This window comes from Protopterus annectens, chromosome 8.part0 (assembly GCF_019279795.1).
Source record: "Protopterus annectens isolate FY-2018-M chromosome 8.part0, PAN1.0, whole genome shotgun sequence".
NCBI classification, from domain to species: Eukaryota; Metazoa; Chordata; order Ceratodontiformes; family Protopteridae; genus Protopterus; species Protopterus annectens.
The window spans coordinates 1,162,643,007-1,162,658,585 of record NC_056741.1 but is presented as its reverse complement, the minus strand read 5'-3'; the positions used below and the strand labels follow the sequence as shown (position 1 = coordinate 1,162,658,585).

Below are 15,579 nucleotides of genomic sequence, written 5' to 3'. Positions count from 1 at the left end.
GGAGAGAATAGAAGGATTTTAGTTTTGTTAGCATTTAATGAGAGGTGATTTTGGAGCATCCAGTTTTCGGTAGTTGAGAAGGCTGTTTGTGTCGGTAGTTGGAGATCTGTTAAGTTGGAGGCGCAGCAGATCATAGTAGAATCGTCAGCATATTGAACAATTTTAGTATTGGGTATGGCTTTGTAAAAGTCATTAATAAAGATGTTGAATACAACTGGGCCAAGTATGGATCCTTGGGGTACTCCAATGGGGGTAGGACAGAAGGTGGAGGTGCCCTGGCCCCATTTGACAGCCTGGGACCTGTCGGAAAGATAGCTAGAGAATCAGGAGAGAGTTTTGTGGGAGAGACTTGAGATTAGACAGATTGTTTAGAAGGTGGATGTGGGAGATGGTATCAAAAGCTTTAGATAAGTCCAGCAGAACTGAGGATACTAAATTACCAGAGTCATGGGCTAAATTAACAGTATGTAAGAAGGAGAGAAGGATGGTGTTGGTACTATGTCCCGGGCGGAAGCCATGTTGGGTAGGAGTGAGTAGCTGGTGTTTGGTAAGGAATGGCAAGAGCTGAAGGTGGATGCATTTTTCAAGGAGTTTAGAGAGAGGGGAAAGGATGGCTATGGGGCAGAAATTAGTTAAGTTACAGTTTTTGCCACCCTTGTGAAGTGGAAGAATATATGCAGAACGCCATAGTTTGGGTACATATGATTCAAGTAGGGATCTATTGATCAGGATGCTAAAAGGGAGAGCAATACCATCAGAGGCTATTTTTAAGAAGGAGGAGGGAATGTTGTCGGGGGCATTGGTGCAAGGCTTTAGTTTAAAGAGTAGTTTCTTTATTTGGTAGGTGGAGATGGGTTTGAGTTCGAAAGTAGGGGGGGAGAGGATGTTTGGTTGGGGTGGGGTTGAGGGTTGTTGTTGGTAAAGGTCTTTGTTAGCTCAGCAATAGAAGTGGTGAAGAAGGTGTTGAATAGTGAGGCAATTTCAAGGTCAGATTTGCTGGTGTCGGGGCAGGGATTGTTTTTAGTACCTGGCCTAAGGAAAGAGTTGATAGAGTTCCAAAATTGTTTGGGGTTTTTTCCATGATTTGTTTGCATTTTGATGTAGTAGGACTTTTTATCTTTGATAACTTGGTTTTTAGCAAGGTTTCTTAGTTGTTTGTATTTAAGTAAGATGTCTGGTTGTTTAGTTTGGAGGTATGTTTTCCAGGTTTTATCTCTTTGTAGCATAATCGTTTTGGTGTCTTTGGTAAGCCAAGGGGTGGTCTTAGTTTTTACTGGATCAAGGGAGTTAAGAGACATTTAAGAAAGTTGAATTGAAAAAGTCAACGGCTGAGTCTAATGGAAGAGTTTTCAGGGGGCTCCAATCGGTATTCCTGAATGAATCAGAGAAAGTAGTAGGGTTAAAGTTAGAGAGGTTCCGAGTGTGGATAAACTGGTGGGAGTGGGGGGGGGGCTTGATGGGTGAAGGCAGGGAGGTGGTCTCCTAATGGGTCTGGTATGACACCAGATTGTATCACTTTATTGGGATGAGATACTAGGATCCAGTCTAGTATTGGAGCCTGGGAGGTTGGTTTTGTTGGGTCTAATGATGATGTTAGTAAGTCGAGTGTAGTTAAATAGATTGACATGGTGGGGTTAGGGTTGTTGATTTTGTTCCAGTCTATATTTACATCACCCAATATGTAGGTTTCCAGATGAATATTTGAGGAGGCCCAGGACAGGATGTGTTCCAGAGTGTTGATGGTGTTACCTGGAGGAATATAGAGGGAAATGAAGCAGATGCTTTTATGATTGTTAATTTTTAGAAGGCCTGCTATCAGTTCAGCATTATTGAAAGAAGAGATGAGATTAGGATATGGAGTAAAGGACAGCTGGTTGGAGTAGACTAGTGCGACACTGCCACCTCGAGTACTTAGGCGGTCAGATCAAAGTGATTGAAATCCAGGGGGAAGGACTTCAGAGTCACTTATGTGAGGTTTTAGCCAGGTTTCAGAGATGGCTACTATGTCAGGTGAGTTGAGAGTGAGCCAGGCATGAAAGTGAGTTGTTTTATTTTTTAGGCTTTGGGCATTGATGGTGAGGAATTTGAGGTATTTATTGTTGAGTTATTGTGGGAGCTAGTGTGGTTAGTAGGAGAGAAGTTTGGTCCTGGATTAAGGTGAATGTCACCAGCTAAGCAGAGGTAAGTGAGATAAGGAATAAGTTGTTTTGGTTTGTACTTAGAAGTGTCTGGTAATGAAAAGGTCTGGGTTTGTAGTATTTAGTAGTGATTAGGAGAAGTTTTACTTTGAAGAGGAGGGAAAGGTGGGAGGGAACTAAAGATTCTGAGATGTTGTGGAAGTGTGTTGTGTGGGGGAGGTGCAGAGGCAGAGGTGGAGGGTGTAGATGAAAGTGAGTATAAGAGATGGCATGGTATAGAGGAAGAAGGATGAGGATGGATGTGGAAATAAAGGTTTTAGGAGTAGGAGATTGCATGATAGGTGGGGCCTGTTGGATGTAATAGAGAGGAGGTTAAGGGACTTAGGAGGGAAGGGGTGAGGTAGTGAGAGGCAGGTGGGGTGGAGGGAAAGTGTTGAGGATTGGTCAGTGGAGAGAGGAAGGGATGTTAGGAGGAGAATAAATGTAGGAGCACTGGGGGTGGGTGGGGGAGCGGAGTGAGCCCGCAGGGCAAACGGAGCAGGTCAGAAACAAGGAAATGGAAGAGCAAGTCGGCGAGGAACAATCAGTATACTTCATTCCATCTGTTTCCTCTGTCCTGTCACTGATTCCTTTCCCAACCCTTTTGGGAACCTCACTGATGATAATGATGCTCCCTGTGTGAATGGAATTTCATGTTCAGTAACCCTGTCCAGTCTGTTGGTGATCGTGTTTACCAGCTGGATTGTTACAGCGAATTCTGTAACTGTTACTCCAGAGCTTCTTTCTAGCCAGTGCACTCATGATATTAACAGCAAATTTCTTGGTTATTTGGTGTCACAAATTGGTAATCTTACAGCCCTAATTTTGCAGTTTACTCAGCAACTATCATCCCAGTCTGAGAATCTGTGTAATAGATGGCCAAACATCAGTTTAGAACTTAAAGGCGCATTCAAAATTTCAGTTTTTAAATAATTAGAGAAGTTTTGATTATGATCATAAGCAACCATACTGTCTTAGTACAACAGAAGAAGAAATGGCATTTCTTGAGACTGTACCTTCACATTCAACACACTTCTCAAAACAATTTCATTCATATAAGACTTGCTCTGGAGGTAAGGTTGTAGTAAATTCGTCCAAACCGTACATGTGCTGTAAAGCACATGTCCACATATAGCTTGGTATTTTAACACTCTAAAGGCTAGATTACTAGAAAGATATATCCTTTTGTCTTGAAGATCTAATCATTTTCCCTCTTTATCATGGGTAGTCAATTAGATGAAGCCAAGGACTTTTTATTGAGCAGGCAACTGGGGAGACCACAGGTGAGTCAACAGTCAAATGAGAAACACCTATCATATCTGAGGAGAGACTGTTTTCTCTGGGTCTTTTTAGAGAATGTTGGAATAGATACTTATGTCCTGAAAGCAACTTTATAAACATCTTCCAAGACCAGTAAGGTTGGGAGGAGTAGTCACAGAATTAGACATCTTGTCCTCTGTAAGGTCATATACCCTGCTTAGATCTGAGGTAGTTTCTGACTGGTGCCAGTCAAAATCATCAGTAAGTCTTGCAAACGTCTGAGGAAAAGTAAGCACTTGTTTGGATTTGAGCTCAGGTTCACCTTCAGAAGAATCAGAGTGACTGGACTCTGTGTCACCTTGGATATCTCAAGTATCCTTATCAGATTCTTTATCATTCTCTGAAACAACAGAAAGGTCTCTAGCTATACTAGCAATAGAGCCATGTGTAGGAATACACCCACCAGAGTTAGCTGTCTGCAGAACACTCAGCCAAGGAAACTACATCACTTTATTAACAGCTATAATCTGATTATCAGCTGTATGTTTCTTTTTCTTGTGAAATTTGCTACTAGATAAAATTACTTGGGATAGAGTTTTATGCCTGGCAAGGGGTCCCTTACCCCAGACTTCCACTGCACCTGAAGTATTTGGTTCTGCCATACCTGCAGCAGGCAAAGCTACACTAGAGGGAGATGGGGCAAAGGTAAATGGTCTGAGGACCAAGCAGTGGCCTTAACAGATTCACTAACTGTACCCTGAAACATATGTTTGTTTATTTTTTTTCTTTTTAGGTGCAATTGGATTTTGGTAGGGTACAAGAACTGGGATCTGTCAAGTCAGGGGAGAGAATACCAGCCAGTATAATAAACTGGGTATTACTGGATAATGTATCATAAGCACTTCCAGTTTCTAGTGATAAGTATGTCCTCACACAATAAAGCTCTGCCAAACAGCCCTGTTATCACAAAAAAATAGTTTGAAATGCTTTTAGAATTCTTTTACAACTGACAGAAGTTAAAGAATTTCCAATACATAAATTTCAAGCACCAAGCAACCAATATGCCAGACCAGTGTTAAAACTTGGCTCCACACGTTAACCACATTAAAGTGCCATAAAATAATGCTCAGTAGTAATTTAAACTATATTTTCTTGTCAGAGAGGGTAAAGTCTGTACAGTACATTCAGATATCTTCATACTCTGTAAAATCACAATCCGCTGTTAAAAACACACCGAGCAGAATCATGTAAATGTGTATAAATGCTGAAAAAAATCCAAGTTCTACACTATTTTCTTGTGAAAGATGAAAGTAATTCAGAATAACAGTAAAGACAGGTGTGATTAATTTGCATTTGTGACGACACAACACAGCCCTTGGTGACTGACAGTGCATACTACACACTGCATGTCTGAGAAAAATACTGCACATTTCCTCAAACAGTAAAAACAAACAATTGTCAAATATAAAAGCCACATAAACATTGCTATAAGCAGAAATTTCCACAAAAATGAATTAACACTTACAGAAATAAAATGTATTACAGTAACTATTTTTACGTAAACATCAAAATAGAAACAGAATAATAAATCTAATACTAAAATGAGAGGAAGGGGGTCGCCAGATGGGGGTTATCTGAGTAGTAAGCTGGAAAAATCAGCACTGGAACCTGTGAAGAGTCTTTCTTCTTTGGATGGCAGAAAAAGACTAAGAACTCACTTCTTGTGACAGCTGAAGGCTTTCCCCTTAAGATATGCTCAGAGAATCAGCTGTCAAAGGAAGAGACAGAGAGAATAGTCTAAGCTGTTGAAAGCTAAGTGGTACTGGGTTATATTAGCAGATAATAGCAGGATCTTTTGGCTGCCGATTGAAGGAACAAATGAGCTTATATGGTGAAGATGGCTACAGGTAAGTGGTCCAAAAATAAAATGAGAGAAAACAGTCAATGTTAAAAAACAAATGGAATGATAGATAATGGAAAGTCTATGCTGCACTTACACTGCTCTTTGACCCTATAATGAGAATACTGACAGTGCTGTGTGCAAGTGTTTGGAAACTGGGGAGAAAGATTTTATTTACTTAATAACTAAGAGCATAAAAATGAATAGCTTGACAATCTCTTGTGTTTTCTGCAAGGTTTTATGGATAGAACTCTGAAGACTAGAGTTTGAGCCGTTCCATGAATAGGTGTTTGTAAGATTAATTTCCTCAGTCATACTCACTGCAACATTTAAATTGTCATAGTAATAATCCTTGTGTGGCGTACAATCCCCAAAATAGTACAACTTTGTACTGGAGCATGAACGAGCCTCAAAAGCAGCACACAGTTTACATTTCAATGAAGTTTTACCTTTAATAATTTTACAGTGCTAAGGACAGTTTGTGATGTGCTGTCCATATTTTCATGAAGGTTTTCTGATATTTAACAGTTGTTTTAAGACGGTCCTGAGAACTTTTGGTTGGTATCACTGTGCACATATGCATGATGTGTAGTGTCAAAGATGATTTGATATTCTTCATAAGGATAACTGCTGTACTTTCATTTGTAATACTTAGAAAATGGCCACAAAAATACCTATCTGATCATCTGCAATGAGTTCCAGAGCTTAGGACATTCCCTCTATAGGGCTGATCTCCCCTTAAACTGAGAATGTTAACAGCTCATTCATTTTCATTTTTTCTTTTTTCCAGGACAGAGAGAGATTAGTAGTTTGTCTGCTGTGTCCAGGTGAACTCGAAAGCATTGTGGTGAGTACTCTTACTGAATTTTCTCATTGTTGTATTGTACTACTGATATTACACTGGCCTTTTTAATGGTAATTTTGGAGACCTTTCTAGGGTTGTTGGCATCCCTAGAAAGAAAATCACCAAAAAATGCCCTCGCAGGAGGCATATTCTGTACAATAATTATCTTCTGTCGTACTGAAAACCATTCAATGTTTAGTTGCCAACACTGCACACTTTTAACCAAAAGAACTGTACTCTGCAGGGTTCCCAGCTTTGGGTTTTTTTGTTGAATACAAAAGGTTTTCTAGTCTTAGTCAGAGGAGAAATCTGTCCTCCTAAAGAAAGGGAACTGCCACTGCTCATAGTATTGCTCATGGCTGCAGTAATTAACTTCTTGGTTCTTACTTTCAGAGTTCTGCACCCTTCCCAACTGGCCAGGCTGTCAGTGGTATAAGAGGGATATTAACACACACCATCTTTAGGTTTCTACCACAGTACAAGTGCAGATCATTGCAAATTGTGCTAGTGTTCATCAATCCCTCAATTTGGCCTGACTTACAGATTTTGCAGGTAAGAGAGTTTCTCATCTGGGATACTTATCTATTTCATTATTCCCTGCATGTTTATGCCTATTTTTGGGGTGCTTGGTATAGACGTCACAAATTAAAGATTATAGGTACAGTTCATGTAGGAAGCCTATCTCACATAAAAACTTTCACACCCAGTGTGTTTATTCTGTTTGGAGCCTGACAACCCTAAACATTTTCACTGTGCAGGCTTCTACCAGAATTCATCTAGAAGACCATCAAGTGTAGAGCTAAGACTCTCCAACTCTTCCAGGCTATTTGAAACAAATAAGGCTGCATTCCAGTTTTACTGCGGGCATCCCACTAAAAAATGAGAGAAGCACCCTCTAGAGAGAAATAGGTTACAAGGCAGAATGATGATCTAAGTCAGAAGCAAAGACCTCCCTTGGTTCAAGGCCATCTGATCCAGTTAAGTGTTTTTGCAGCCTCTAACCCAGGCCATCTATATATTGGTCCAAGGCCTCTGACATTCCCCTCTGAGGGCTTCCACTTGCACAGACTGTAGCACATCCTCTCAAACTGAAATCTTGCAGTTGCTATTTGGTTTGGATGTTTCCCAATGGGTATCTTCTTCTGACACCCATTTCTTGATTTCCAAGGTTGAGAACAGTGTCTTCTCAGTGTTGGTGTGTGAGGACATCTCTGGTTCCAAAATTGAAGTCATCTCCCTGTATATGTGGAACCAGAAGGCATTCACTCCCAAATCCACACCTAAGATGTCCAGGCAAAGAATGCCCTCCAGCTTGCTTAAATATGAGCTGGAATGGTCTTCACCCTTTTCTGCTTACCAAATTCGTACTAAATACTTAATATAGTTTGCTCAAGGTTTTGTACATTTCTTACAAACCTGTAGACATCTTCAAAAGAGGAGTCTATGTCATGGGTCTTCTATAGTCTTGGAAAAAGAATAGACCCCCCCCCCCCCAGGAAGCAGATTGTTGTGATTCAAAAGGAAGATGAACTGGCCTTTGTGGACCAAATGTCTTCCTTTCCCATTTTTTTCCTGTGTATTGAGGACTCCTTATCCTGTACCTCCCTCCACAGGAGTTCTAATTTGGTGACATTTTCAGCTGAATGAGGGGTCATTTTGAAAGTCCTTGGAGTTCTCAGATGTCCTGAAGAAACACAGAGACCTTCTAGCTTACCTGAGCCAAAACCCTTGCCATTAACTCCAGTGATAGACACTTTTGCAAATTGATTCAGTAGTACACCTGTGGAGCCTGATTCCCCAACCCCTCCTTCTATGAAACCAGATCACTTTTAGAGAGTTGTACATTCCTGTGAATACGTTTAGAAAAAATCATATTACTGATCCAGCTATATTGTCCATGGATGATACCAGCAAGTGATCTAGAAGAGTCGCAACCAGAAAGCCACTTCCCAGTAACAGAGAATGTAAAAATTTGATGTCATTTTTATTCATTCCTCAACTGTTGGGTTCAGATCCGACTTGGCCCCTTTTTCCAGCTTGTGGAACACTAAAACTCTCAAGCTCTTTCTCTTATCCATAATGCTGTAGTGATCTTACTTACCTCAGATCTCATTTGCTGCCTTAGTGTAAGGACATGGTCACTGTATACTCTCTAGTATAGCTACTCCTTTTCTTGTGAGTGAGACTCTGTATTACAACTAGTTATCTTGATATCTTTGAAAATATTTTTTTTCTCTATAAAACTTGTACCTTCATAGTGCTTCTTCCCTTTTTAACTTACTTGTGTAGCTTAATTGCCATCGTTGGTATCCCTTATTCTTCGTACTTTTTAGTACTACTTTAATTACTGTTGTTGGCAATTTTTCCCCCTTCTTTCTCCTTTCTAATTATTAAAAAAAAAAAACTTTAATATCTTTCCTTCTTTTAGTGTTTAAAAATTGGCTGAGAAGCCTTCGGGCTTTAAAAAATGTATGGCCTGTAGCCATGAAATACCATTGTCGGATGCACATTCTAAATGGCGTGTATTGTTTAGGCCTAGCGCATCTAGACTCAAACTGTCATATTTGCAAAGTCTTTAACCCTAGAGCTTTGAGAGACAGGAAAAATAAATTAATTTGAAGAGGTTTACTCCCTTCCATGTTGTCAACATCATCTGGGGCTCAACCCCCCAAGAAATCAGATAATAAAGATTCAAGAAACTGTTCCCCGGATCCAACCACATCTTCAACTCTGGGTTGCGAACCTCTCTGCAAAATGTCTACACCTTTGGATCAGACCCCTTCTGATCTGAAGTCTAGACCTGAAAAGTCTCCTAGGATCCAATCACCACAGCTGGTCTCTGATCCAGTTTCCTCTCGATTACCTTCTCCCTTCTTGGAGCGGTCTCCGAAACATCACCATTCCAGACCATCGTCGACAGCATTGTCTGCACTTCCTTCCAGAAGTCTGACTGAAGCCAATGTGGACAGGTTGATGAGAAAGTTCCTGTTGATGCAGATTCAAATGGGGGTTCTTTCGGCTGTGACCCCATTTTGTCCATTGACCATTATTATTATTACTCCACTATTATTGACTCCTTCTCCGATCCAACCATTGGTTTCAGAGCTGTTGGATCTGAAGATTCCTGACTTGTCTGCATTGGATCCGACAATAATGATATCTTTGACTCCGGTGGCATCTCTGAGTGGACCGGTACTGAGCACTTCTGAGCTAGATGACTCTTTCAGCCATAGTGTCTGCACCAGATCCAGGGTGTTAGAGTTGACTCCAAAACTGTCAGAGCCATCTCTGCCCTTTAGAGCTTTGGGCTTTGGCATTAGATAGCTCATATCTGACTCCCTTCTTGAGTAGTCTTCTTTTGGGACAGAGGGATCCTATTGTCTGTAAGCATCTTTTCAGAGCTATCAGTCTCCTTCTGTCTAAGGCTTTCTGCTTTCGAGTTAGTGGAGAGAGCATTCTGTGTACTCAAAGTTCATATTTTTCTTCCTTCTTCAGCTTCAACCACCCAACCCCATTCTTCTATGCATCTAGAACCTTAAGCAGCTGTACCACTGGTACAGCCAGCCCAAGTCAGTCACCAGGATACCCAATAGGGTATACTAATTTCTTCTGATACTTCTCTGGAACATACCACTGAAAAAGTTCCCAGGAAGAAAAAGTGCAAAAAGAAGGTACTTACACTCTCCACAAGAGTTTGTCACAGAAGATACTGACTTTGATGATGGGAAGGGTTTCCTGGATCACCACCCAGTGATGTCTCATTTAGAGATATTCTAAAACTCATAAAGCAAAGGGGTAGTAGGTCTCCTGACAACACTTCCCAAGTGGAGTCTGTATTCCTGGCAGGTTTTGAAGCTGGCCTGTCTACCTCATGGGTGACTCCGCTTACCAATTGCTCATTGAATTGGTTTCTCAATGGGCGTGGAAGGAACCTGACACCATTGAGCTGATCCCCAAGAGACCATATAGGATCCTGGGACCTCCAAAAGACAGACTGTTGGAGCAAGGGAGTACCAGTTGATGCTATGATCGTGGCAGCAGCCACAAAGAAGGAACTAGCAGAACAAAGTTTCTCTATCTACCCCCTTAACAGAGAGTCTAGGGTGCTGGACAGATTTGGGAAGCATGTTTATACTTTGGCAACCTTTGCCCTTTGGTTGCTGAATTATTAGGTACACTTCACAAGACTTCAGAGGGATTTAATTAAAGAACTTCCCAAATCCCTTACTGGGACCATATCCTCGGAGGCAGAGAGTTCTGCAAGCTCGCAGTAGGCTACCCTTCAATCCATTTCTAACCCATCTATGAGGCTTGTATTTCACACAGCTGAGGGTACCTCACAGGCAGTGGGTTCAGGCATTTCCATGAGAAGGCATGCCTGGATGTGCTTGTGTGACTTTGCAGAACCCTTTAAAGCTTCCTTCATCAATGCTTCCTCTGACAGAAGTTCCTTTTTTGGCCCCATAGTTAGCCACACACTCTAGCTGTGAGCAGGAATGGAAAAGCCCTGTCTGCTGTAAGTGTACATTTTTTAAATTCTCAATAGACCTTCTTTAGGAACCAGCAAGTCAGATGAAAAATGTGGTTTAGAAAATCCCAGGGTTCCTTCCAAGATCCATGTGGAGACAGGGAGGGGGGACTCCAGTGGAAGACACCCTCCCAGTGGCAGAGGTGGTCTGCATAACCAGGGATCTAGAGAAACTTTCTCTGACAGATCCTACCAGTCCTCCTTAAAGGAGGTCCGACTTTCCATTTCTGGAGGCAGTCGGGGGTCATCTATCCTTGCACCAGAGAGCCTGGCTAGAAATTGTCAGAAATTTATGGGTGCGGAGGATAATATCCAGAGGATATATAATCCCCTTTTCCAATCCACCCCCGCTAGTATCAAACAAAATCCCTGATTATCCACCCAGTCAGAGGGAAGCAGCAACACTAGAAATCCAAAAGCTGCTAAGGGAAAAGGGTCATCCAAGAGGTCCCCCCAGACCAGAAAGAGTCCAGAACTTACTCAAGATTCATTATAGTACCAACTTCCACTACCTCAAACGTAAAAAAACTCTTAACTAAACTTAAGCCCACCAAATTAGCAGCAGGCAACCTCCCAAGTGAATACCTACAAATCGCAGCTGATGCTCTGGCCTACCCAGTATCCATCTTGATTAACCGATCTCTGTCAGAAAGTTAACGTTCCCAGACTGTGGAAAGTATCACATATAATTCCCCTCCACAAAGGCGGACCCTCCACAGAAGTAACCAATTACCGCCCCATAGCTATTCTCTCTCCACTCTCCAAAATACTAGAGAGATGCATACACTCTCAGGTCTCAGACTACCTCCTTACTAACAACCTCCTTTCCAATACTCAGCATGGTTTCCGGCCAAACCATAGCACCACTACTGCCTTACTCCCCTTTTCTAACACTATCCTTCAGCATAAAAACAATGGCTATCTCTCCTCTGCTACTTTCCTAGACCTATCTAAAGCATTTAACATGGTCCCACACAAACAACTTATCTCTGTCCTCAATAACCTATCCTTCTCACAATCAGCCACCAACTGGTCTCAGAGTTACCTGTCTGACCACCAACAATCCATTGTATGGCAGAATGACATATCTCCCCAACTACCTGTCTCCATAGGGGTTCCCCAAGGATCCATCCTTGGACCCCTACTCTTCTCTGTTTTCACCAATAATCTAGCCTCTGCCACCAAACATGGCACACTCATACAATACGCAGATGACTCAACCGTCATCTGCTCAGCCCAGTCCCTACCCAAACTGCAAAAAGTCACACAGGAAGCCTTTTCCTCTGTTGAAACTTGGTTATCCGATGCCCAATTAATACTCAACCCAAACAAAACTTAACTGCTCATCTTCCAACCCACCAAACATACTCAAAACAACTCTCACTTTAACATCATAGCAAAAGACAACATCACTATATACCCAACTGAACACACCAAATTTCTAGGAGTGGAAATAGACAATAAACTAAAATTTGACATTCACATATCCATGACCATAAAAAAGTCCACAAAAAGCTAGGAGCGTTATACAGAAATAAGCAACTTCTCACCAAAGCAGCAAAGATTTCAGTAGCAAATTCCCACCTTATCTCCACCCTACTTTGTGCCTCTCCAATATATACCAACCTAAGGCAATGCGATCTAAACAAGCTAGAGACCTGCTACAACAAAATCGCCAAATTCGCCACAGGGGCATCCTACCATAGTCACCACTGTCTCTCACTTGCTGAACTGGGCTGGCTTGAACTCCCTCACCTCCTTCAATGGTATCAACTCTCACTCGCCCACAAACTAGTAAAACCATCCATTAAATGTCGCATCCCTCCAGAATCTACTCCAACCCTATCGCTCCACCAGAACACTAAGATCCAGCAACAAAAATCACTTGCAGATCACTAAAGCCAATAACTCTGCTGGTGAAGCACTATTCTCTTGCGCCATAGCCAAATTATGGAACTCCCTCCCACCCACAATTACCTCCATACCATCGTGCACCCACTTCAAAACTTTGCTAAAAGCACACCTAAAAACATGCTGGCTATGCCCTTGCAACTCCCACACTAATATCACCCACCCCATCCAACCACTACCTTTCTTTCCACTCCACTAACTACCTTGATTATAGCAAGCTCAGATGCTCATAAGCCTAGTACTTATTATACAGCAGGAACAACTTCTTGTAACATTTGTTAATGTCTGTTATGTACTTCACAGATAGATTCTAGTTGTCTACTGATTTACTATGTCCTTAATCTGTAAATATGTTGTAAGTAATTGCTATGTTTCATATTTTCATAGTATAGTACTTGGCTATCTGCCCTGGGGCATTTGTAAGCCTAGCCATAGTGATCTGGCATTTGCCACCCCATGAAATGGTACAAAAATGTACAGAATAAATTTAGAATACTGTGTCTAGTAGTGACACAATGAAGGTCCCCTTGTATAATAGAATTAGTTTACTGTGCCCCTGTCTAGCAGTGACACAGATGTGACCCCTGGGGTAAACTTACGATCTCCCATCCACTCATCAAGATTTCTCTTGAAGAGAGTCAGTGAGGGGCTCTGCCTAATACGAACTGGGATCTTGTTCCAAAGCATGGGAAGCCTCTGGGTTATGAATCTATCCCTCCAGCATGTCCTATTCATACTTGTGCCGAGGTTCAAGTCTTTGGCTCTCGTGGTCCTGATGGACTTGGATTTTTTGAGGTGGAGCATGTCCATCAGATCCTGATTGGACATGGCCTTGTACGTCAGGCAGAGATCACCTCTGAGCAGGCGGTATGATACTGAATAGAGCTGAAGTTTCTTTAGTCTGGCAGAATAAGACATATGTTGGAGACCCTTGATCCTCTTGGTGAGGTACTTTTGTGGTCTCTCCAGCTGTTGCAAATGCCAGGTGAGGTACATACCAAATGGGGCATTGTACTCAATCATGGGTCTGATGAGGGAGGAATATAGGGGTACAATGACATCCTTGGATCTGGATGTGAATCCCATCATGATGAGGTGTGCAAGGTAGAATGTTTTTCTAACCACTTTGGCAACGTGGGTATCAAATGAGAGGTCGCTGTCGACTTGGGTCCCTAGGTCTCTGATTACTTTTTCAGTACTCAGTGGGTTGCTGTCTATGTGATAATTTGTGGGTACTTTGTTTTTCCCAAAGGGGATGACAATATATTTTTTGGCATTTAGTTTAAGGCCGTGACTCCGGCACCAGTTGTCCGTTTCTGGGAGGCCTTTTTGTAGGATGTGTGTGTCTGCTGGTGTATCGACTATGGCGCCTAGTTTGCAGTCATCTGCGAACTTTGTCAGCCACAGCCCTCCCGTGTTTGCTTTAACATCTGAGAAATAAATGCTGAACAAGAGGGATCTCAGGACAGATCCCTGTGGGACACCACTTGTGACTGGCTTTGAGTCTGACATTGCTCCAGCGATTTTAACTTTATGGGTTCTGTCCTTTAGCCAGTTTGCAACCCATCTAGTGACATAAGGGTTTACATTTAAGCTGTTGAGCTTATCTATGATGCTTGAGTGGAGTATTGTGTCGAAGGCCTTAGCCAAGTCCAGGTATGCTGTATGGACTGCTTTGCTCTCGTCAATGGCTTTAGTGACTGTTTCGAAAAAGTCAACCAGGTTTAAAAGGCAGGATCTGCCCTTTACAAAGCCGAACTGGGTGGGGTCAAGTGTCTGTAGGTCCCTTATGTCTCTGTTTATAAGTTCCATAATGATTCTTTCCATAGCTTTGCAGACCAGGCTGGTTAAGCTTATGGGGCGGTAGTTTCCAGGGTCTGTAGAGGCACCCCCCCCTTGTAGAGTGGGACCACTGTTGCTGTACGCCAGTGTTCAGGTACATATCCCGAAGTAAGGCTAAGGTTAAATAGCATTTTTATGTGTGGGTTTAGCTCCTCTTGGAGTTCACGTAACACGCAACCCGGGATACCGTCAGGTCCCATTGATGCTGTGTTTTTTGCTTTGTTTAGGGTGGTTCTCACTTGGACATCTAAGATGACAGGAAGATTACATTCAGCTGGGATAAGTATTTCTTCTTTTAGGGGTGAAGGAGGGGAGAAATTTGCACTGAACCGGTCAGCCAGAATGTTGGCAATATCTGTGGGTTCAGTGTATTTTTTATTGTTGTGAACCAACTCTGAGCATATCTGAGGGTTTCCGCCCAGGTTTCTAACAAAGCTGAAGAAGGCTTTGTGGTTATCTTTAGTGTCCTTAGCGATTTTTTTCTCAAAGTTGGCCTTGGATGTTTTTATGAGAGAACGTAGTTTTCTGCTAATGTTGATCAGAGATGTCTTCCCTTCATGGGATTTTGCTCTGACGTGCAGTAGCTTCCTTCTTTTGTTATACAATTTGTTTATGGCTGAGGTCCACCAGGCAGGACGCTTACCTTTGGTGGAGAGGGACTTGGATTTGTTTGGGATTGCATGATCCATGCATTCTTGGAGATGTCCACAGAAAGCATTTGTGAAGGATTCGGCATTGTGGGATGTGGTATCCACTGGCACAGTGGGCTTAAAGGATACTATCTCAGTCTTAAGAAGAGTAAAGTCTGCTTTTGAGAAGTTTTTCACTGTGGTATTTTGTGCTGGGGGTGGAGGTGGGATATGTATATCCAGGGTGATTAGTTTGTGGTCAGATCTCACTAGTGAGGGGTATACTTCCGGTGTGGAGCATTTTGTCCCCATGTTTGTGATGATCAGGTCTAGTATATTATCTCCCCTAGTGGGAGAGGTGACTAATTGTTCCAGTGCATTTGAATTTATGAATTCCAGGAACCTTTGGGCTAGGGCATTAGGGCTAGAATAATGTACCCAGTCTATGTTTGGGTAGTTGAAGTCTCCCAGTATGATGGTATTTTGTG

General features: G+C 42.1%; 1 protein-coding gene across 1 annotated transcript in view; it reads left to right on the top strand.

The window, feature by feature from the left end:
• The first annotated feature begins 6,122 nt into the window (after window positions 1-6,122).
• GNG7 (G protein subunit gamma 7) overlaps window positions 6,123-15,579 on the top strand; it is an 832,631-nt gene continuing 823,174 nt past the window's right edge. Inside the window, exon 1 of the mRNA XM_044080665.1 lies at window positions 6,123-6,184. The gene's annotated coding sequence lies outside the window, so the exon portion shown is untranslated. The remainder of the gene's footprint in view (window positions 6,185-15,579) is intronic.